Source organism: Dermochelys coriacea, chromosome 2 (genome assembly GCF_009764565.3).
Source record: "Dermochelys coriacea isolate rDerCor1 chromosome 2, rDerCor1.pri.v4, whole genome shotgun sequence".
NCBI lineage: Eukaryota > Metazoa > Chordata > Testudines > Dermochelyidae > Dermochelys > Dermochelys coriacea.
In genome coordinates this window covers 223,666,531-223,687,054 of record NC_050069.1, presented here as the reverse complement: position 1 = coordinate 223,687,054, position 20,524 = coordinate 223,666,531, and the positions used below count along the sequence as shown (strand labels likewise).

Sequence of the window (20,524 nt, the reverse complement as noted above, 5' to 3'; positions counted from 1 at the left end):
GGTAAAGATTAAAGGGGAAAGGGAGGATTAGAAACCTGATCACTTGGAACAGTAAATAGAAGAACACAGCAAAGGAAAGAGCTAAGGCTTCTAGGAAAACCAAATGGACCATATGGTACAGTAATTTAAAACAGTACCAAAAAGGTCAAAAACATTCTCAGCAAGTAATTATAAATGCAGAAAGAATCCACTGGCAGGACTCGTGTGGAAATATAGCTAAAGATTTTTGGATGTAAAATGTTAGGAAGAATAACAATGTGAATGGTCAAAAAGGGACAAAGTTTAAATGGAAACTACACTCATTGTGGTCAGGGTAGCGTGTTGCAGGTTTCCTGTAGCGAGATGAGCTCCATGTACCATGTGTAAATTACCGTTATGGTTTCAACTGTCAATTTTTGGCTAAAGTGGGCATTTGAGTCTCCTGCTAGTGGCAGCAATATTACAGAAATATGCTAACAATCTGGAGTCCTCAGTGGTCACAGGGGCAATCAGTATCTGAGCTGGCATTAAAACAGCAAGTGTTCTGTGCTTCCAGAGCCTTGTTTATTTAGTCCACTATAAACATTACCTCCTTCAGTATTGAGCTTTCTCCCTCGTGGGCAGAGGAGACATTGTCTGCTCAGCAGAGAAGCTGCTGCAGCTAGCTGGTGTCTGAAAACCAAGAACTAATTAGGGGGAGTTGGTCAGGCTGTTAGGTTGACCAGCTGATATCCCAGCCCAGGTCCACAAAGTTTCTGAATCCATGTTGCTTGTTGAAAGAAATGTGATTCCGCATCTTAATACAGTTTATTAATAAATTTAAACATAAAATCAAGAAAACTGTTATTAATAATCAACATAATTAATAGAGAAATACTGTAACTAAACAATATCAAATAAAGGTCAAATCATCAAATTACCATCAATACTGAAATTAAGTAATCAAATTAGTTAAATCAGGAAATTAATACAACAAAATCAATCTTTATCAGTTCTAAGAAGGTAGTTGTCTAGTTATGAATCCCCAACTAAAGAATTTTACTGAAGTTAATCAAATCTATAATTTTAATCTTAATAGTGACACCAAATTTATCTAATGTCGATTCCACAACTTGCTTAGATTTCAATTCTAATAAGGTAGCTAAGCCTTTCCCTGAGATTATAATATAGACTTCAACAGAGCTCTCCTGGCTAAGCAGAAGTTTATCAACTCTTATTCACCAAAAATTACAGATGACAATTTCCAGTCTCTCATGGCTTTTCAACGTAGAACATACTTTAATGAGTAATTGTGAGACAATATCTGAGGCTGTTTAAATCTGGGGATGTGTGGACTTCATAGGTATGCTTACATACACATGCACACAGCCACACTTTCACACCCTAAAATTAAAAGAATGGGGTGTTCCCAAACTGTCATCATGCTTCTTGCAGGCTGTTTGCCTTCAGATGGAGGGAGAGATTTGGTAAAAGGCTGGAAAAACCTGTTTGTTAATGTTGTGAATTCCTCTCTCCACGGTGATCAATTTTGGAAATTCTGGAATGTCAGTCAGCTTCTTACCCTTGATACTTACAGTTTGCAAACTTCACTTACTCATCCTTGCAGGCAGACTTCCAGTCCAAGGTCTTTGAACTATTCAGGATCCTCCTTTGCAGCCATGCAACTTGGTCCAATCTGATTCAAATTAGGACATCCGCTCTGACCACCAAGTTTGACTTCTGGTGCTACCGCTGGGCCATACCGTCCATGTTGTCCCAGTAATGATACACTGGTCCTCTGGAGCTAGGCTTGCCCCTCAGCTCCCTGGCAACTTGCCTAGTAGGCTGCTGCAGAGCTGGGGCTTCCAGGCTCAGCACTTCAGCAGCCCTGACTGGTGGGCTGCTGTGGAACTGGAATCCCAGACCTTCTTGGCTCCTCGGCAGCTTGCCATGTGGGGAGATGGGACTGTTGCATTTCTTCCCAAATGGAATCTTTTTGAAAATGTTCCTTCCACAGGAAACTTCACACATCCAATTCCTTGTTCTGATTCACAGGGTTGGGTTTGGTTTTTGTGGATTTTTTAAATTTGTTTCCAGAAATGCAAAGTTTTGCATAGGAGAGAAATTTCAGTTCTGGCAGAGCTCTAATCTTAGTAGAGAAAAGTTATTTTAAAACTTAAAGATGAAACCCCATTGAAATCTAAAATTCTCAGGTTTCTATAATGTCTCTATACCCATATGATCTGCATGTCCCTCACAGCCATCCTGAGGAGACTGCAGTTTTGGGGTTTGGTTCAATGCAGGATGTTAGAGTGAATCCCTGTGTTTTCTCTGTCTCTGATCAGAGAGTCTGGAGGAAGGGAAGGAGGCAGCTCCTACTAGCCCCACTCTACTCCCCATCATCAATCTTCTGAGTTAAAGGTGCTTTTGTTTGTCATAGCTGACGTTGTTCAGAGAGATGGTGTTACTGTGACAATAGAAAAACTCATTGTGATGGCATAAGCTATGTCTACACTAGGGGACTCTGCTTGTATAGCTACATGGGCAACGCATTTGTAGTGTACACAAGGCCTTAGGTGTCTGCTTCTCCTTCCCTGCCTCACAAGGACTGGTCCTACCTCCCAGTGGATTTGAATTCAAAATTCAAATTAATCTCTTAGGATCGGATCCACAAAGGGACTTAGGTGTTGCAACACTGAGCATCACAACTTCTAACTTTTAGGCATCTAGAAGATGACAGGAACAACATTGTGATCTACAAAGCTGAGTTAGGTGTTTGGGCTCCTTAGACAATGAATGGCAAGAGATGGGTACCTTAGAATGTGATTCACAAAAACCAGCTTACATGGCATAGAGCGGTCAAGCTAGTCAATGGCTGATGCCAAGAAGAGGGGCATTTCCTATGCTCTGCCCCTCTCTGAGATAAGCACTTAAGTCTGAGCTGCAGGGAGGTGCTTATTTCTGCTTAACTATCTATGAAGGGGACCAGTCTTCTGAAGTTAGCTGTCTCAGGTACCTAATTTGTTTCTTGCAGGAATGAGTTTAGCGTGGAGCAAGGCAGGCTCCTAACAGAAGGAGAAGGGGGTGTTGCTTCTGCTGCCTACCTTATAATTTTTAGCCCAGTAATTAGAGCACTGACCTGAGATGTGGGAAACCCAAGTTCAGTTCCCCTCTCTGCTAAAGAGGAAGCAAGGATTTGAACAGGAGTTTCCCACTTCTCAGGAAGGTGCTCTAACCACTGGGCTAAAAGTTTTATGGTGAGTGATAGCACCTGCACCACTACCACCATCAACTCCTCTTCCTCGGGCCAGACTTTGAATGGGACCCAATTGAGTAGGTGTGCTCAGAGGCCACCTACTGCATTGGGACAGAGTAGCTGCCCTTTATGAGGAATTAAGACCTAGTTTGCCTATGAGTGCCTTATGAAAGCCCACATGGGGGTAATTGTCTTGGATCCAATAAAGGTTCCCCAAACTCAGTTAGAGGGAAACTCCAAAGGGAGTCAAGAAGCTCCTGTGAAGAGAAGATCCAGAAGAGAACTTTAAGAGTAACTAGCTAAAGATAAAAAAAATGAGGAGTACTCATGGCACCCTAGAGACTAACAAATTTATTTGGGCATAAGCTTTCCTGGGCTATACCCAAATAAATTTGTTAGTCCCTAAGGAGCCACAAATACTCTTAAGGGTTTGGGTTTTTTCGCTGATACAGACTAACACGGCTATCACTCTGATACCTAAAGATACAAATTTACAGCAAAAAAAAAAAAAAAGTTAAGTACGTCAGCAGCAGGAAGCTTGCCAAATAGTCAGTGGTGTTACAGGATAAGCGAGGTGCTGGAGAAGTACTAAATGAAGTGTGGAGAAGCTAAATGAATTCTTTGCACTGGTCTTTTCTGCAGAGGATATGGGGGAGATCCCCACACCCAAGTCATTCTGTTTAGGTGAGAAATCTGACGAACTGTCCAGATTGAGGAGTCAATAGAGGACAGTTTGGAACAAATTGATAAATTAAATTGTAAGTCACCAGGACCAGATGGTATTCACTCAAGAGTTCTGAAGGAACTCAAGTATGAAATTGTAAATCTACTTAGTGTGGTATGTAACCATCACTTAAATCAGCCTCTGTACCAGATGACTGAAGGCTAGCTAATGTAACACTGATTTAAATAAAAATGTTATCCTAGCAACTTCAGCACCAGGCAAATTGATTGAAACTATAGTTAAGAACAGAATTATCAGATATATAGATGAACACAAAATGTTGTGGAAGCGTTAACAAGGCTTTTGTAAAGGGGAATTATGCTTTATCAACCTTTACATGGAGTGTGTCACCAAGCATGGGGACAAGAGTGATCAAGCTGATATAGTGTATGTGGACACCAAAGTCTCAAACAAAGTAAGCAGTCCCAGGATAAGAGTGAAGGTCCTCTCATGGATCAGTAACTGGCTAAAAGACCAGAAGAGAAGATAACCTGAGATATACTTTTCACTTGATTTTCCATTGCAATATTATATCCTCTGGGGTAGAACTCTGCAGCTGTGTAGTAGTGCACAGCAGTACTAGACAGCAATTAACAGCAGAGAGCAAAGAACATCATAGTCAGTTAAACATAGGTTACATTTAGAGAGACAGCAGTTATAACTTTGTCAGAATTTAGTAAAGGAGGTGAATAGTGGTGTCTTCCAGGAATCTGTATTTAGACCAGCCCTGTTCAACACATTCATGAATGATCTGAAAAAGGGGGTGAAGAGTGAGGTGGTGGCAAATTTTAAAGTTGATACAAAACTATGCAAGATAGCTGACTATGAAGAGTTACAACAGGATCTCACAAAACTGGGTGATGGGGTAACAAAATGGCAGATGAAATTCAATACTAAGTGCAAAGTAATGTGCATTGGAAAATATAATTCCAACTAGATGTGCAAAATGATGGAGTCTAAATTAGCTGTTACCACTCAAGAACGAGATCTTGGAGTCATTGGGGGTAGTTCTCTGAAAACATCTGCTCGGTGTGCCGTGGCAGTCAAAAAAGCCAAGAGAATGTTAGGAATCATTAGGAAAGAGAGAGATAATAAGACAGTAAATATTATATTGCCACTATATAAATCCATGGTACACCCACACCTTAAATACTGCATGCAGTCCTGGTTGCCCCAAATCCAAAAAGATATATTAGAATTGGAAAAGGTACAGAGACAGATAACAAAAATGATTGGGGTATTGAACAGCTTCCATATGAGAAGAAATTAATAAGACTGGGACTGGTCAGCTTGGAAAAGAGATGACGAAGGGGGGGTCATGATTGAGGTCTACAAAATCATGAATGGTGTGGAGAAAGTGAATAAGGAAGTGTTATTTACCCCTTCACATTATACAAGAACTAGGGGTCACCCAATGAAATGAATAGGCAGCTGGTTTAAAACAAAAGGAAGTACTTGTTCACACAACCTGTGGAACTTATTTGCCGGGCATGTTGTCAAAATCAAATGTGTAACTGGGTTCAAAAAACAAATTAGATAAGTTCATGGAGGAAGGGGCCATCAATGGCTGTTTGCCAAGATGGTCAGGGACACAGCCCCATGTACTGGGCATCTCTAAATCTCTGTCAGAAGCTGGGACTGGACAATGGGGGATGGATCCATCAATTGCCCTGGTTGCTTCATTCCTTCAGAAGCATCTGGTGCTGGCCACTGTCAGAAGACAGGAAACTGAGCTGAATGGAACATTGCTCTGACCCAGGATAGATGCTCTTACGTAAGAGGCCTGAGTCAGAGAGCTGAGCCGGGAGCATACAGGATGAGCTCTCTTGGAAACCCACCAGAATGGGAAGCCTGTAAGAGGTGCTCCTAGAGAGGGCTGCAGTCAGCAGGCATCCAAAGGGCCTGGCCTCAGCCAGGGGTCTCCCAGACACTGGCTAGAAGCCAGATCTAGAAGGGATCTCTGCTGTCCCTGGAGAAGAGTCGCAGTGGGCAGATCTCTGTGGACCCTGATCTCAGAGAAGGATTTTTTACCAGTAGGGGCAAGAGGCCTAGCACAAGGGGCAGAGAGCCTGGAACTGAGAGAATCCCTGGGGAAGAGCCTGGGTAGCACTGGACTCAGGTTGGGGACAGATGGACTAAGAATGACCTAGTCACCCAGCTGAGATGTTGGTGTGAAAGTTTTGGATTAAAATTAGAACTTCTGGGGGAGGATTCGAAAGCGTTTCGGGTTTTTTTGTGTGGAAAAACTGAAAAATCAAAAACCATGAGTTCTTGTTCCTTTGCTGAAAGTAATACAAAACTGTTTTGGTTGGTTTGTTACTGAAAACTTTTTTCAGTTTTCCCATTTTCCATTTTTAATGAAAACTAAGACTTCAAAGATAATTTTGACTCACTTGAAAAACACTTTATTTTAATTTAAAGGTTTTTTTTATGGTGGAAAAAAAGCCTTCCCAATCAGCTTTTTAATTAAAATATTATTTATCTTTTTTTTTAATGGACTTAAATCTACAGGTTATGCACAGTGCTAGTCTATGTAACCACCTCAAGTAAGAAATGCATCAGCTCTGCAGCAGCTCAGTAGTCTGGGAGTTTGGATCACTATTCCACCAAGATACAGTCTGTATGCTAGAATGGGGATTTAGATACTAGGACCAATTTGTGTCTGACTAATTCACTCATTTAGTAAATGGGTGCATTAAGAATGTAGGATCGGGCCATTACAGATTGGAAAACAATGGTATAAATTAATGTGTTCTAATTACCATTTGTTATTGTCTTTTATGTAATAGCCTGCACATTCTGAAGGCAAGAGAAATTACAGGCTCGCTATTTTTTTAATATAAGAAAATGTGAAAGTTAACAAGTTCCGTGCACTAAGTGGTATGTTGCATAAATAAATAGAACAATGCTATAGACGGAATATCTTGAATAATAGCATCTTGAACTTGTTGAGCATCTTTATCTTTTATAAGACCATGTTAAACTTGCTTAGTAAAAACTGGTTTCAGAGTAGCAGCCGTGTTAGTCTGTATTCGCAAAAAGAAAAGCAGTACTTGTGGCACCTTAAAGACTAACAAATTTATTAGAGCATAAGCTTTGTGAGCTACAGCTCACTTCATCGGATGCATTTGGTGGAAAAAACAGAGGGGAGATTTATATACACACACAGAGAACATGAAACAATGGGTTTATCATACACATTGTAAGGAGAGTGATCACTTAAGATAAGCCATCACCAGCGGGGGGGGGGGGGGTAGGGAGCGGGGGGGGAAGGAGGAAAACCTTTCATGGTGACAAGCAAGGTAGGCTAATTCCAGCAGTTAACAAGAATATCAGAGGAACAGTGGGGGGTAGGGTGGGGGGGGAGAAATACCATGGGGAAATAGTTTTACTTTGTGTAACGAGCCTCTGATAGTGTGGCTGATGTGATTAGGCCCTATGATGGTATCCCCTGAATAGATATGTGGACAGAGTTGGCAACGGGCTTTGTTGCAAGGATAGGTTCCTGGGTTGGAGGTTCTGTTGTGTGGTGTGTGGTTGCTGGTGAGTATTTGCTTCAGATTGGGGGGCTGTCTGTAAGCAAGGACTAGCCTGTGTCCCAAGATCTGTGAGAGTGATGGGTTGTCCTTCAGGATAGGTTGTAGATCCTTGATGATGCGTTGGAGAGGTTTTAGTTGGGGGCTGAAGGTGATGGCTAGTGGCGTTCTGTTATTTTCTTTGTTGGGCCTGTCCTGTAGTAGGTGACTTCTGGGTACTCTTCTGGCTCTGTCAATCTGTTTCTTCACTTCAGCAGGTGGGTATTGTAGTTGTAGGAATGCATGATAGAGATCTTGTAGGTGTTTGTCTCTGTCTGAGGGGTTGGAACAAATGCGGTTATATCGTAGAGCTTGGCTGTAGACAATGGATCGAGTGGTATGATCTGGATGAAAGCTAGAGGCATGTAGGTAGGAATAGCGGTCAGTAGGTTTCCGATATAGGGTGGTGTTTATGTGACCATCGCTTATTAGCACCGTAGTGTCCAGGAAGTGGATCTCTTGTGTGGACTGATCCAGGCTGAGGTTGATGGTGGGATGGAAATTGTTGAAATCATGGTGGAATTCCTCAAGGGCTTGAGAACAGAATAACAGAACGCCACTAGCCATCACCTTCAACCCCCAACTAAAAAACCTCTCCAACACATCATCAAGGATCTACAACCTATCCTGAAGGACGACCCATTACTCTCATAGATCTTGGGAGACAGGCCAGTCCTTGCTTACAGACAGCCCCCCAATCTGAAGCAAATACTCACCAGCAATCACACACCACACAACAGAACCACTAACCCAGGAACCTATCCTTGCAACAAAGCACGTTGCCAACTCTGTCCACATATCTATTCAGGGGATACCATCATAGGGCCTAATCACATCAGCCACACTATCAGAGGCTCGTTCACCTGCGCATCTACCAATGTGATATATGCCATCATGTGCCAGCAATGCCCCTCTGCCATGTACATTGGCCAAACTGGACAGTCTCTACGTAAAAGAATGAATGGACACAAATCAGACGTCAAGAATTATAACATTCAAAAACCAGTTGGAGAACACTTCAATCTCTCTGGTCACTCGATCACAGACCTAAGAGTGGCTATCCTTCAACAAAAAAGCTTCAAAAACAGACTCCAACGAGAGACTGCTGAATTGGAATTAATTTGCAAACTGGATACAATTAACTTAGGCTTGAATAGAGACTGGGAATGGATGAGTCATTACACAAAGTAAAACTATTTCCCCATTGTATTTCTCCCCCCCTACCCAAACCCCCACTGTTCCTCTGATATTCTTGTTAATGCTGGAATTAGCCTACCTTGCTTGTCACCATGAAAGGTTTTCCTCCTTTCCCCCCCCTGCTGCCGGTGATGGCTTATCTTAAGTGATCACTCTCCTTACAGTGTGTGTGATAAACCCATTGTTTCATGTTCTCTGTGTGTGTATATAAATCTCTCCTCTGTTTTTTCCACCAAATGCATCCGATGAAGTGAGCTGTAGCTCACGAAAGCTTATGCTCTAATAAATTTGTTAGTCTCTAAGGTGCCACAAGTACTGCTTTTCTTTTTAGTAAAAACAGTTATTGAGGCTGAATCCTTCTCTGTATTCTAATCTCGATACCATGTAATTGATGATGAATAGGTCTGCTTTGCATTAACAGTTTATGTAAACACATCATCTCTATCTACCTATTCTTTGGGTAGAAAACCATTGCCTGAGGCTGCTGCCTGTATGAGATACCTTTAGAGAGAGAATTGATGCTAGAGTTTACATATAAACTATGCCAACATCCAAGGAATACTAAGCTGAAGTTTATTTCAAAAGCTATTCTTGCCTACTTTATGCAATTTTTGACCATTTTAGATTCCATATTAAATTTGGTGTATTTAAATTTAAGTAAGATGATCAACATAGATTTTTCTTTAAATTATTGAAAAAATATATGGAGAGCATGAAAGATAATTAGTGCTTGCTTACTTTCCAGAGAAACTGTTTGTTTTTGGCATGTTTTCCTATTGGAATAAAAATAGCATCTTCTAAGCAACTCTCTAGTTCTTCTCCAAATCTTTAATAAGGGCCATATTCTGGCATGATGAAGTTTTCATTGTAGTCAGTGAGAAGTTTGACAGTATATTACAACTCAGCTCTGATGCATTCTTCCTGTTGTGGATGCCATGTTGAGTAGCAGCATTTCTATTTACAAACACCAGCAGGGGTGCTGGAACAATTTGTACAGTGGGAGTGCTGAGAGCCATTGAACCAAACTGTAAACCCTGTATATGATGGAAATCACTTCAAGCCAGGGAGGTGCACCCCTACTTCTAGCACCTATAAACACCAGACCTGGAGGTGGTACGGTTTGATCCATAATGTCTTTTTGGGAAGACTTCCCTCACCACCCTTTGCTTCCCCCTCCCCCACCTCCCGCACTTTTCAAGTTTTATAACCATCCATTGCAGTATCACCAACCTCAAGCATTCCAAACCATGAGTTCTCTCTTTCACAAACACACACACATATACAATTGTAAGATTGCCTTAAAAATCATGAGATTTTTTTAAACAAATTTGGGGGTGGGGGTGGTTCTTTTATCTTGTAGTGTTGAGCCCTTAGGAGGTCAATTTTGGCTTAAAAATCATGATTATTTTTTGTGTGTGTGCATGCATTTTGGGTAGGATTCCTAGGTTGTTGTTTTTAAATGACAATAGCAAAATCCTCTTGAACCCAAGCAGGGTGTGGTTGTGAGAATATTTGCAGACGAAAATTTAACCGGAAATGAACACAAAGTGCATGTGCGCGTGCACACACATCCCTTCTGCTTCCTCTTGCCCCTTGCCCCAACAAACCCCTACTCCAGCTTCATTTTGCCAACCCCTCTCCAGGAGACTTACCCAGTCATGCTCCCTTTACTACCCTGTTTTAAAATAATGCAGTTACAAACTGAAATAACAGCAAGCAAAAGGCAAACCAAAGGAGAAGAGATCTGCTTTTAGATGAGATTTGATAAGCTGTGGAGAGGCAGAGAGATACAGGGAGGTCATTCCAGTTGGCATGAGTTCCAGAGAAGCCTCCCGCACAAAAAGTAAACAGCTTGTGTGAAGACACAGATTTTGATTGATTTCCAGCAAGGGATTTATTCATGAGGAAACATGTTCCATAGAAGTATGAGCTGGGGAAAAGAAGGCAAGAGTTCCCAATTTATTGTGATAATAAAAGGAACTGCTGCAAAATAAACAGGCTTTTTTAAAAAAAAAGTATTAAAATGAGTGTTTAGGTCTTCATCTTGGAAAGGTTGGACATGTTTCTCTTAAGAGACTCTTTAAGCTAGTTTGTCCCTAAAGGTTAGTAGTAGCCTGGGCCTAATTTCAAATTTATGATTGTGTGCAGGTGTAAATTGGCATATAGCCCTGTGGTAATAAAAATGTGACTGCAGAAATGTATTGTAATAAAACCAGATGACAACTAGAGGACTAATGACAAGTTGTTAGTGAGTAGGTCACCTTCAGAATAAATCTGTTTGGACAGGGAAATGGTTTTTGTACTGCTCCCTTGACAAGTGGAATTTCAATAAAATGTATATTTTTAAAGGATATTTTAATAAAAATGATTTGAAATCCAAGACATGACTAGCAAGGAGGGTTTGCCTCTGGTTTAATTCCAGACAATTATTAATCAGAAATGATCTGGGCAGATGTTGTTGTTGTTGTTATCCAAATGGATTATACGTTCAGCTCCCAAGAAAGTTTCCCCCCAATACTGTTTCCTTTAAAGCACTGTGAGAACGATTCGTTCCAGCTGTGATGTTGCTGCACCAGGCATTTCTGGGGAATTAACACACAGTAAAATGGCCACTTCAATTTCTCATTGTTTATAAATGTTTCCTCAGCAGCTGTATCATTCATTGTAATTAAAAGGGTTTTTAATTGTCTATTATAACAGACAATAGACACATCTTTACCATAAAAGAAGGAAGAATAATAGTACAAAAAAGCTTAGGATTGTCAAGACCTAGAAGAGATCAATAATGCTGTTGTCATCGTGGTTCCTATAGTAGCATTCTTGCCTGTAAGATCATGAGGGTACACCTGAGCTCATACCCCGTGCTGACATGGTAGTGCTGGGACAGTGTGGAATTGGTCAGAGGCTGGGAAAAGTCATTCTGGGTTCCTTAAAACATTCTGGACACAGTTCTGGTTCTCAGACACATCTGTGCATTGCCCACTGAAGTAGTTAATGCATAGCTGAGAATGAATTTGACCCCTTTCTCTAGGGTGACCAAACAGTAAATATGAAAAATCGGGACAGGGGCAGGGGATAATAGGAGCCTATATAAGAAAAAGACCCCAAAATTGGGACTGTCCGTATAAAATCGGGACAGCTGGTCACCCTACCCTTCTCTCAATGAAACAAGTTCAAATTAGGGATAGGTGAACCAATTTAAATGAAAGAACAGATGCAGTTCTTTGCCCAAAGCTGGGATTGTGCATGAAGTTCAGTGTTGATATTAATTTAGTCCTACAAAGAAAAAGGTGTGTGTAAGAAAGAAAAGAGAAAAAAGCTAAGGTTGCATAAGTACACAGAAGGGCACAGTGGCCTTGCACTCAGGAAACATGAGTTCTTTTCCTGGCTCTGTCACTGACCTGCAATGAGACCTTAGGCAAGCCACTTCTCTCTCTGTGCCCAAAACAGTAGTCTTTTAGGGTTTTATCTGTTTGGTTTATTTAGAAGGCACAGCCTGAAGTCTTCTTTCACCAAACAGTGATAAAACTGCACCTGCTCCCAGCTGGGAAATTGAAACAGAGAAACAATTCTTTTAAACAATTATTGTGATGTTATGGAAGAAAGGGGTTCATCAGTTGTTCTCTTCTGTATTTATTTTTTACTCCCAGTTTAATAAACTGTGATATTTACACAGCAGTGCTAAGAGTGGTTCTGACGATCACTGCTCTGGCCTAGAGAGAAGTGGAGGTTGGCTTTGTGTCAGTTGTGCCTACCCACTTTCGCCTAAGGTAGCACAGAGTCAGATTACAGAAGTGGGATTTTGCAATATAAAATAATACAATTTCCAGGGCAGTGTTCATATATTGGCTCCAGTTCTGTGCTGCAAAGTGGTTGCTTTGTGTTGTGCTGCTGGAGCATAGTGTCCATGAAGCCAAGATAATCCTCCACAAGAGGATGTCCTCAGTAGAAAGGAAAACTTTGATGGCAAAAAGCCAGCACAGCAGCTTGTAAGCCATCACCACCACTTCCAGCTCTTCCCAGCAGAAAGCATAGAGGGCATAGCTAGGGTTTTCTTGCACTCCAGCAATCCCTGGGTGCCACTGTTGACTCCTTGGGACCATTAGCAACTAGCTCAAGTGAGAACAACCCTCAGCCTCCTGTAATTTAGTCAGCGGACCAGCCTGATGCACTACTGGCCCAAGAGTTCTGCACTGCTTCATTTTATACAGGTGGGTGATCTCTGTCATAGAGGAAGTTGAAGTTAAGTGAAGTACTAACAAGAACAGGACATGTTCCAAAGTTAGGGAAGGGCATAACAAGGGAGCTGTGTTACATCCGTGAGAAGCAGGCTGGATTTGTAGCTGGAAGGCAGCAGTTGGTTCCCACTGGTCAGGTAGGTGTTGGAGGAATTAGACCCACCAAAAAAGAGAAATAATTTATAGGCAGATGAAGAAAACAGCTTGTTCTGTCAATATTCTTGTTTCTTTCTATTTTACCTGAAGAACAGAATTACAATCACACAGTTAAGAACACACAAATTAATTCCCACCGTCCCACAAAGAAAGAGATCATTAAAGACAAAAGCATCTCCTTTAGGATGTATGCAATAGATGAGTTAGAAGACAACTGGAGAAGGCCCCAAGAACATTATTTGAGGTTTGCCACTGGCAGTGTAGGGTGGGGGGGAAGGGGAGTGGGTGGGTGGTATGATTGCTCTATCTCCATCTTCCTTTCCAACCTTTCCCAGGCACCCACATTGGAGGGCACATGGTCTGAAGTATCATTAAAACCAGTACTTCAAGCCATTAGGATAAATGAATGATCTTTATAAAGTCTGAAAAATACAAGGGATGAATTCTTGGTATCATTGAAGTAAATGGCAAAACTCCCATTGACTTCCATGGGCCTGAGATTTTTCCTTAGGTAAACTACAACTGTTGAAGGACGACACAAATGGCTTTAAATAGTCTTAGAGCTTTTTCCCTCTAATTCAACAAAATACCTTATTAACACAGCATGTTGGCATTTTCCAAAATAATCTGTAAATTACAGCAGGTGCAGTGGGTCAGAGCAAGACCCTCTGCATTGTTCAAGCTTCTTGATGGGGCTGTGTGGTGTGTTGAGTGGCTACAAAGGGAGACCTCTGCATTCCTTATGTGCCATGGAGGTCTCCATACACTCCCAGTAAGATATACAGCTATAGAACATGGACAGTATAACGCCCTTAGAAGTCTAGGGTCAACCGTACCTCACCTATGATGCAGGCATCAACTGTTGTCAAATACAGTGAAGTCCTTAGTGGATATTTTAAGTGACACAGTGAGAACTAAACTATTTTGTAATCATGGTATGTTTCACTGTCTCTCTCTTTCTCCTCATTAAATTAACTTAATAGATTTCTTCAGAGACTCGGTTCACATAAATACATTTCTTCTGATTATGTAATATCAATTTTTCTGTCTAGCAATGAGATTTGCAGTCATTAGAGTCCTCCACCTGCCTTGGTAATGGTAATTCTTTCTGTGATAGTTGAGTGCCTTATAAAGCATCAAGACATTATACTTTAAACCTACTATGTTGTTACCAGCGTAAGACTTAAAGCAGTATTTTTCATACAGTTTACTAACATTGAAATATCTTTCATACAATATAGCTGCCAAAGTCACGTTGTGCTCTTACTTCTACATAAATTCCAGCAAAACATTTTTGTAATGATCAAAAGATTTCTTCAATTTTTGTAATACAAATATTGTGATATATTTGATTTGAGTAGCGTAAACAGCAGTTTATTTCCAAGTAGCATTTATATAATAATCTAATGCACTGTAATATTGTAAGCAGAATGGGTTGTGAAATCTCTTAATATTTTTTCTGTAATGCATTGCATATATATGTATGCAATGTATACCTAAATAAAAGATCATATGAATATACTGTGGCAGGATTTACTCAAAGCCTAGGATTAAACATTGGTTATAAACTGAGATGTTTATCTTAATTTAGTATCAGTTATTTTTTTCTGAAGAACCGCTTCCCCCCATTGCTTTTCTTGCTTCTAATGATGTTATAAATATTACATGTTTACACAAATGGGTGGAATTTCTTAGACCAGCCCAGATGTTGTGGAAATTATGCCTAGAAGACTGTAAATGTCATTGAAGCAAAAAGGAAATACAGAAAGACAAGCCAGAAGGCATAGCGTGGAGGCAAATATTTGTAAACTGTAGCAAACCCAGTAAATACAGATAGGAATTTTTAGATCAATGAGAATCAACATTTCTGAGCTCAAATTCCAAAGGTGCATTTTTGATGGCTGTCTGTAATGGGGCTTTTATTATTTTTAATGACAACTTTAATAGGGCTTCTATTTTATTTCCTTCCTTTCGTTTTGGCTCTCAGTCTCATGTGATCACTTGTTCACCTTCAGATCTTTCATTAAAGTTGTTCCTCATCTAGCATTTGGTTGAATTAGTCTCCATTTTCCCCTTCTTCAGTGGCATCAGGCCATCTACTAATTTGGAGGATGTGGATTTGAAGTACCTTTTGAGCAGCTGGTGCTTTTTCAAGTGCCTGAAACTCCACAGTTATAAAAAGATCTATGACTACTCTCCCGTTTATTCAAGGAATCTATTTTCTCTCTTTCCAGTACCTTATGATTGCCCTATCAGTAAGAGCTCTTAAAGGCTCCTCATATTCCACACTCTGTTTAGCACATGATAGACAACTGCTTGCTCTTAATGCTGGGTTTGCCTCTAGTTTTCATCCTAAATTTCAGCCATTCGAGGAGCAAATTAAATCAAATAATTGTGTGCCTGTCTACTGCATTGGCCTATAACTAGTACTCAAGGGGTTAAAAATAGAGAACATAATTTTGTAGAAATTAGATATATTAGAACATTTTTAGCCCCCACCTCATTCTTGAGTCTCCTCCCAATATTGCGAATCTAGGATTGGCAGGAAACTGGAATGGATGACCTCAGGAAAAGTATTTTCCATCTCAGACTTCTATGACATTATGTTCTTGCTCCCTTTGTTCACTGCAGTGGTAGACCTCATAATTGTCACTACATTGGCTTACTGTATTGTACCTGGTTATATATAGTCCTACATTATTCACAATGACCAAGCATGTAGTCAGGCACCCTCCCTTTTGTTAAACAGAAATATTGGTTGTGTGTGTGTTCTAAAGCAGAGCTAAACCTGCCTTAATTTAGGGTTATGATGTATGCTTCTCTTCTGTTATTTCTTTATACACAACAATGCCACAGCTAACAACTGCATCAAACTGAGCTAACATCGATCCTACAGAACTACAAATCCTCATAACCTGTACAACATTAAGATACATAATATAGGTTTTGATGCCAGGTGAGAGCAGGTATCTATGTACTGGTAAAGGGATATTGAACTGCTACAATGTAATTATTATTTTGTTAATATTCTTTGTAGGTAGATATTACTTTACATAGCTGTAGCACCTTTCCTCTAAGGTTCTTGGAGAGTTTTGCAAAATGAATGAGACCCTCACAATTATAGCTATGCCGGCACTGCCTGGAACATCAGAGTCCCCCCTCCCCGCCCGCACTGAATTTTGGTGTGTTCAGATTCAGAGTTGGAGCTGTACTTTGTAACTCCATCCCATCAGTTCTCACAGCAGCCCTGCATATAAAGACCATAAACTGTAGATAGACTTTTCACGTAACTTGCCATTGAAGTATTGTTTCCTCTAGGGTAGAACTCTGCAGGCATGTAGCAGTACACAGCAGTACTAGACAACAATTAACAGCAGAAAGCACAGATCATCATAGTTGTAGGCTACATTTAGAGAGACAACAGCTATAACTGAATCAGAATGTGGCACAAACACAAGGCAGATGTTCTTCTAAAAAAAAGAAACAACGTTGGATTTTTACTGATCACAAATGGACTTCACTTTACATAATAGCAGAAACATGCAGCATTACTTCAGTGCTAATCCAGAAGGGAGAATGTCTCCTTTAGAAACTAAAGGTTCCTGGGAGGTCTCTCAGGTACTGAGTTGTCCTAACCGCTTGTGAGATCTGACAGGAATGAGCACAAAGGAGCATGGCTGCACTCCTGAGCAAGACTTTTGTACTTCCCAGGAAACATTTTACTATTTTAGGTATGTTAATAAAATGGGATTTTTTAAAGATTTACTTTTTCTTCATCTATCTAAGTGATCTCTCTCATGACTTTTCCTATCTTTGTGCTCTAGTTGTATGTATACAAGTTATATAAAGAGACTGTGAAACATATATGAATTTCAGTAGGTGTTTATCCTGTGGAATACTCTCTGAGCTGTGGAATGTTTGACTGGTGCCCCCTAAGGGAGCCGTAAGCATCAAGATGTACTAAAAAATAATTTAAAAAATGAGGAATGTGGATTTACAAATAAGACAAAGTTTTCAGAAATGCTGGGTGCATAACTGAAACCAGCCTCTAGGTAGAGACCCAGTGTTCTCATTCACCTTGGCAGCATTACTGGGAACTTGTTTTTGAAAGGCTGGCCTCATTTTGCAATGCTCATCTAGTATCTTATGCCAAAATATGCTTCCAGTAAATAGCTTCTCTTTGCCATGCCTTTTATTTTCCTCAAGCACATTTTCTAAGGTTAATACAAAGTAAATATCATACCACTTACAGGTTTCAGAGTAGCAGCCGTGTTAGTCTGTATTCACAAAAAGAAAAGGAGTACTTGTGGCACCTTAGAGACTAACAAATTTATTAGAGCATAAGCTTTCGTGAGCTACAGCTCACTTCATCGGATGCATCCGATGAAGTGAGCTGTAGCTCACGAAAGCTTATGCTCTAATAAATTTGTTAGTCTCTAAGGTGCCACAAGTATACCACTTACAGCATCCTAAGACACTAATGCAGTGCAGGATCTTAGTTTATACACCCAGCCTAAATGGCCTTCTTCAGGGGAAACTTTCAGATTCTAGGTAAAATTATTTTAGTACTTTGGGGAGAAAAACACAGGATACCAATACCATGAGTCCTCACTATACAGAGAAGCCAAGAGCAAGTACAGCAAGGGTGATAAGAGAGTGGAGAGACTTAGCTAGCCAAATTTTAAGATTCTATGATACGTTCAGGGCCATAACTAACTACTAGAATTAACCAAAAGCCACTCAAGTCCCTCACCCTCCAAAAAAGATTTTTTCACTGTGGGAAACATAATTTTAGAATGAAGTTGAGGTTCCGCTGTGGTGCTCTGCCAACACACGTTGGCCTGCTAACCTTAGAACAAAGAACCATGCTAATAAAAATCACTCTGGCCCAGATCCACGGGAGTTAGGTGTCTAAATACCTTTGAGGATGTGGGCCTCTGTTCCTTTCCATAGCTTTAGGAGAGGCAAATATGTGATCAAGCACTTTCATAGCATACCTGGTAACAAAATTACACCCAGCTTAAGAAAAGGGTACTAAATCGTCACCAAGGGAAGTTATGTTAAGGATGGCTACACATAGGGAGCAATATGATGGCCATGGAACAAAACAAACACAATGATAGACAGATACCTACCTAACTGAAGAATACTGACTAAAGCCCCAAATATCCCCTGACCATAGTCTGATACTGTTTTGTAAATGCCTAGATAGGAAGATAACTAGAGCTGCTAGTTCTGGTTAAAATAGACTATAGAATCTCATACTTATTGTAGGTTGTTTTGTGTGCACATTATGCATATGTCATGTGAAGTAACTACCACTGAAAACTAACTAAATATAACAGTGACTACATGACATCTATAGTATATGCCTGTTCACTAAAATCACATTTTTACAGTAGGTGTAAGAGAATAAAGAATTCAGATCAAGAGAGAAAAAATAATAACATGTTGTCAACAAAAAGAAATGAGAATTGAGCTGGGCAATTAAACTTGTAAACAATGAGAGGCTTCTAAGCCACCTACTGTACATAAAGTGATGTGGAGTGAGAGCCTGATGCTTTTCTGCATACAAATATGTCACTCATCCTCTATCTCCAGCAAGATCGGCTGCCCCTGGAGTTATAAGAGAGAGACAATTGCACTTCATTATTGTAATTGGACAATCATCATTATCACCACCTTTCACTTCTGAAGAGAAATTAGAAAAAGAAAGGATATGTGTAAATCAGATAAGATAACAACATACAGTTCTTAATCACTTCTGAAGCAGAGAACAACCAAATGTCATCTGATCTCGGTGCTCAGTTGCATAATTCAAATTAGTATATTCTGATTATCAAGTACATTCTCATTTGCGAATACGTGAATGAATGCTTGCACAGAATAATCCATGACAAATCCATAGTCTGGATTGATCCACACAAAGTATTCATTAAATGATCTTAAATATACAATTCATAAAAATTGTGCTCTGTTTGGAGACAATTCATAAACAGTAAAATGGGCTAAATTTGGTGGCTATATTGTTTGCAGTCAACTGTTCTGGTGTCAGAGAATAGTTTGGGTATTGATCTAAAAGGCTGCAATTTTAGAGTTGAGTGCCTTTGTCTGTGTCCTAACAATGCCAAGCTACTACTAGCCTGAATTCCCTGAAATATAAAGTTATGCTATCATGATTTCATAAAGAATGATTAGTGATTATCTTTACAGAAAACTTGACTAATTATTCACTATGAAAGACAGAGGGAGCAGATATATAAATTGACAAATGACACTATTAATTCCAATTACAATTTGTCATTTGATTTGACATCTTGAGCTTTTGCAATTACAATTTCCTTTGGAAAACTGCTGTATACTACTGATTCAAGCACCCAATGGAACATGTGCTAATAACAAGCATTATCTTGTCATGTTTTAAAATGAAATTGAATTTAAAACAAATTACTGTAGGCAGGCATGTGCCGCACATGACAGCATCATTTGGGTACAGGAAGAACTAATGGCATTTATGCTTTTAAATCAAATCTAATGATTGTTTACCAGGGAAAGGTCAAACCTAAGGTCACTTAAGGCTGCAATGAATCTATGCCATCCTCAACTTTCGAGGAGAAAAAGAGCACTACACATTAACTTTCAAGGGGTTTCCTTAAAAATCTTTTTTACAGTAAATGGGAATTTTTCTTTCTGATACAAAATATAATGTCTATTACAGTGTGGTATGCAGACGAACATATAACAGCATTCTTTCCAGTCTTTTCTACATTACTACAAAGACTTGTTGAAAAGACATTTTTCCCCTTAGATAAATAACATTTCTAATAGGCAATATAGTTTTGTTGATGGCAATAAAACAGATTTTATTTTTTTACATTGACAAGCCTTTTGTCACTGCATATATTCAGTGGGACATGTGGGTGTTCGGTATCTGTGAAATTATACCTTATTTAGATGCCAGACTTTGGGAACGAAAATTTGAAGATTTAAACCCATGCCTCTCGCCTTTATCAGTTATAGAAAGAAGACTAGTGTAATACATTTACATTCTAAAAAGGATCTGAAATAGGTTTTTTTTAATAATGCAAATGTCACATTTTTAAAGACTACTATATTAGGATGTTTCATAGCAAGAACAATTTCCCTGTCCCACTGCAAAGCTAGGAAGTTCCCTTTTCCAGTGGTATAAGTCTTCTTTTTCTAACTCTGTAAGATTACAAGATAACAGACCTTCAGTCCATCACAGATCCACAGAATTGAATATCGTCTTCCCAGGCCATTGTAATTTTAATGAAGAAAATCAATATTTGAGGGAAACAATTTGTTAGAGATAGATTTCTTTTTTGCTTTAAGGAAAGCACTGTAAAACTATTCTGGGGAGTGTTAGAATTAGTTTAGGGATAGATAAGTCAGTGGGCAG

General features: G+C 39.8%; 1 long non-coding RNA gene across 1 annotated transcript; it reads left to right on the top strand.

Annotated features, from left to right (window-relative positions):
* The first annotated feature begins 302 nt into the window (after window positions 1-302).
* LOC122459002 lies at window positions 303-11,804 on the top strand. Its single transcript, XR_006279408.1, has 3 exons — window positions 303-313; window positions 2,727-2,730; window positions 11,742-11,804. It is a non-coding gene; the product is annotated as an uncharacterized LOC122459002 (long non-coding RNA).
* The last annotated feature ends 8,720 nt before the right edge of the window (window positions 11,805-20,524 follow it).